The following is a 4,055-nucleotide window of genomic DNA, read 5'->3' as shown; positions in this document are numbered from 1 at the left end:
AAGTGGATAATATCTATCTATCTATAGATGTGATATGTGTTTTTTGTAAACTTGAACATTTCACATCACTTACAAGGAAGCTTAAAATTTACTGTATTTTATTCCACTGCTCTCAAACAATAATAATATTGTTTAGTCAAAGTAAAAATTGGTACATGAAACATTAATGTAATGTCAGCAACTTAAATTAAAACCCATATAAACCAGCATAAGAGGTTAAATGGATCTCTAAATGTTTCCTGTTCTTGGTATTGGAGATATTTTTAATGACTTTTTGAATGTCGGATTGGTCCTTTAACAGCTCCGTCTTGCCTCATCTCCACAGCTGATTAATCAATAAAGTGTCTGTGAGGCAAATCGGGTAACTCAACAAGTCTGGGCTTGTCCTCCAAGTCACCTGTGGTGTGTAACTGGATAACTAGACCTTCATTATCTTTCAGACGGGACAAAACTGAACCAGGCTCATTAACGCAGCCAAACAGGTGTGAGAAATGCATCTTTTAAAATCACACTCGCCTTTTCTTAGCTAGCATAAACAGAAAATAATTAGCTGTTGAGCTAATCCTGTAGATGGCATGACAAATGAACTTAGCTATGTTTAAAGGTGTTTTTGCTGTTATTAGAGCTCTTTTAGCACTGTCGGTGGGTGACAGCCATATTCATGATATAAGGTATTGCTTGTTTTTGTCAGTTTTCTTTAACCCGACTCCTGCTACTTGTTTGAAATACATATTTTAATATTAATAAGACTTTAAAGCTAAAACATGCATGCTTGCTGTTAAATATAGAAGTGGGGGGTGGGGGGTGGGTGACAGACGAAAAAACGGTGTATTATTTCTAAAATAATCCCAGATGGAGCTGAAGTCTGTGTACAACGTTAAAACTGTGACCTTATAGTGCTCTTGTCGTACTTTATTGCATTTTAATCTCTTAAAACTGCATGGTATTATTCATTTATTATTCCCAAATGATAATGTACTTGTTTATAATTTCACGGCGTTAGTTTAGGGAACATTAAATTCCAACGTGAAGTGAATGACACTGTGAAAATATCATTTTCATAAGGCTGACATCAGGTAAGTTCACAAAAGCAAACAGTGATTTTAAGATCCGTGGAGGGGGCAGGAGGGGGGAGTGAGGGAGCCCTTAATAATCGTCTCAACACAGTCTAGTTTTTGCAGATATTTCAGTGTGATGTGCCTTTTCTTTTTTTCTTTTTTTTTTCCCTTTAGGAGACATTAAATAAGCAGCGCGATAGTGCAGGCTGCTGCACACCCAGGCTGGTTGTATAACGGAGCTTCACCTCAGCTGAACTTGACGCATCTGGTTCATCGGCGGCGCAGGACGCACGGCGCAGTCTGCAGCCTGTGTGTCCCCATTGAACCGAGCTGGATGGCCGGCGAGAGAAAGGCAGAGAGGGGGGGAACAACTCTTTCAATGGCCCGGTAGTCGCTCTCGGAGATTGTCTCCCAACATATTCAACATGACGACCTTTTCCGCTTCTCAGCCTACGAATATTATCGCTTTGTGTTTTTTATTTTCTGCTCTCACTGGCTCCAGACACATAATAGAGGACAAGCAACCGTCTAGGAAATATAAAGCCCGCGGACTTGGAGTTGGACACCCCGGAGGAAGAGATCATCCAACTTGAACTTGACACCTATCGGTGCGTAGTCTTAAATTTACACTTTTCTCTTTGTAAGGTGATTTTTTTTTTGAGGTTTACATTTGCGTAAAATGCGTAAAAATGACAACGAGGACGGACTTTTTAAGCGTAAGCATGCAGTGGTGTATTTCCCCCAGACTAGGTCAGTGGATATTGACACTGTTATGACTGAAACGATCCACAGTCCTTGGGGGGAAGTTTCCAGGGTGCAAAAGACAAACGCTTTCGGAATAACAGCTTAACATCTCAACATAATCGTCTGTAAATTTGAGAACGAATACCAAACGTAGTCTAGTCTTTACGTGAAAATGAAATGGTCGCCAGGCTGTAGATTCTCCCTCGCAATACAAGAAAAGAGGTCGCCTTTTCGTGCCCTAGTTTCCCTTCGCAGAGAGGCATAATCTTTCCCTTTGTTATCCCCGATGCAGAGATTGGCAGCCGGGCACATCACGTCAATCCAGCGGAATACATCGCCGCTCTCCAAGTGAGCAATTTGTAAGATTTCAGTAAAATGTGCATTTAATTAGAAAAGCGGCGTTTCCCGAGCTGTTCACCCTGAGATAATCAGTGTATGTAAGACATGAGACATATGGTAGAGCTGTGCGGTTTCCCCTGATGTGTCACTGTGGTTTCCCTCAGAGAAGTTTTTGATGAAATTAATTCATTGAAATCTGAGAGGAGCTAACTCAGCAGTAGCTGAATGTATTTTTAATGGTTAAAAGGCGTGTATGGTGCTTCCTGGCTGTTTCTCATATGTACAGTGAGACTTAAATATATATATATTTAAAAAGACAGAAACTTAAATCCCCTTGTGAAATTAAAATGGGGATGTGTGTGTGGTAATATTTCATTGATATTACATATGTCTGTATTTGTGTGTGTGTGTGTGTGTGTGTGTGTGTGTGTGTGTGTGTGTGTGTGTGTGCATGGGGAGTCATAACAGGAGCTGCACATTCATCAGGTAGGACACGTAGATTTTCCCATTAGACAGCAATACAAGTAAGTGTTTTATAGGTTCATATAGAGTTCATTTTGTAGCCTAAATCATTTCTTCTTGTGCCTATAGACTATTAATTGATTAAATTGCACATTTTCCTGAAAAAAAAATCAGTTTGGACCTTCAACTTGCTGTGAGCAACTAAAGCAAAATGCAGTAGTGCACCGAAGCTTGTAGAAAGACTATTGCTATACAATAGAAACATATTACCTTTTACACTGCGTGAATATGCAGGATATAGATTGTGATTGTCCTGCTTTGAAGCACATTTCAAAATGTCACCTTGTTATGTGTGAGATTCAGACATGGTCCCTTTTTAGTTTAGCTGCCTCAGATCATGCCACAGATATCGTTCATGCCTAAGATAACTTTTACCCACAGCACATCGGCACCTTGGGCTCAGCACAAAGCTTTAAAAGTGGCACACACACACACAGATGCCACACTTTTATCAGTTTATCTTAAGGGGTTGTTTGTCCTTTTAGATCATCTCTGGCATCCTGCACATCTGGTCATGTATTTTGCTTTGTGTGTGTGTGTGTGTGTGTGTATGTGTGTGTGTGTGTGCGCGCGCATGTGTGTGTGTGCTCTCAAAGCTTCATCTGCAGGTTGGTTGGCCGACTGGGTAAGATTCTGTTCGTACTGGAGTGTCAGTCGAAAATTGCAACGCAGCAGCGTTCCCCAAGAAAAGATCTGTGTTGGCTGACAGGAACATGGTGTTGTGCTATTACCACATTCTCTCATGCTGCATGTCTCATTTTCTCACCCTTTCACTGGAAAGAGAAACACAACTGTCAAAAGCTAGAATATGAAGAGGGTCAGTTTGTGACCTTTTGGCCGCAGCTCTCGGTCACAAACAAGCTCTTTTATGTGATGTATTAATACCCTGATATTGCATGTTTATAAAGCGCAGTCACCGTTATAAACAGGAAAATGCCATTGTGCTTTCGAGAAAATGGAGCAGAAACACAGGTGGCCCTCAGACAATGGACCGGGACTCATTTCTCCACTGTGAGTCAGTGGGACAGGAGAAAGCACATGGCTGCAGAGTGAAAATTGGCGAGATTATTGTCTGAATTACCCTGCCACCCTGTAGCTCAGAGCCCCGTTGTGGGCCATATCTGCAGTGGCCAATATGGAGAGGAGAGGAGGCTTGGATTCACCCAAATTTTCTCTCATTTGCTTTCAGAACAGCTTCATCCTCCCTCCCACTCTCCCTCCCAGTCTCTCATATCTCACGCAATTGATTGAAACCCTAAACGGCAAGATCAGGCCCAGCGCAATCCAGCCTTTCTATGAATAGTTGATTGGATGTGATGGCGATGGGGTGTGTTGTTTCTTTAAGGGCATTTCAGGTCAGAGGGCGGGAGGCGGTGGGGTTGGTGTAGCAGG

At 41.8% G+C, this 4,055-nt stretch overlaps 1 long non-coding RNA gene across 2 annotated transcripts in view; it reads left to right on the top strand.

Annotated features, from left to right (window-relative positions):
* The first annotated feature begins 355 nt into the window (after positions 1–355).
* LOC111651971 (uncharacterized) overlaps positions 356–4,055 on the top strand; it is a 33,899-nt gene continuing 30,199 nt past the window's right edge. The window contains exons 1-3 of one of the 2 annotated variants that reach the window (XR_015436994.1): positions 356–482; positions 1,233–1,445; positions 1,561–1,666. This is a non-coding gene — a long non-coding RNA (uncharacterized LOC111651971). Of the gene's footprint in view, positions 483–1,232; positions 1,667–4,055 lie in introns of both variants that reach the window. The other variant, XR_002760574.2, reaches the window with a different exon arrangement.

Source organism: Seriola lalandi, unplaced genomic scaffold (genome assembly GCF_002814215.2).
Source record: "Seriola lalandi dorsalis isolate HSWRI2012SDOR001 ecotype SW California unplaced genomic scaffold, Sedor1 jcf7180002053896, whole genome shotgun sequence".
NCBI lineage: Eukaryota > Metazoa > Chordata > Actinopteri > Carangiformes > Carangidae > Seriola > Seriola lalandi.
The sequence above is the reverse complement of the archived record's forward strand: the minus strand, read 5'-3'. Positions and strand labels throughout refer to the sequence as shown.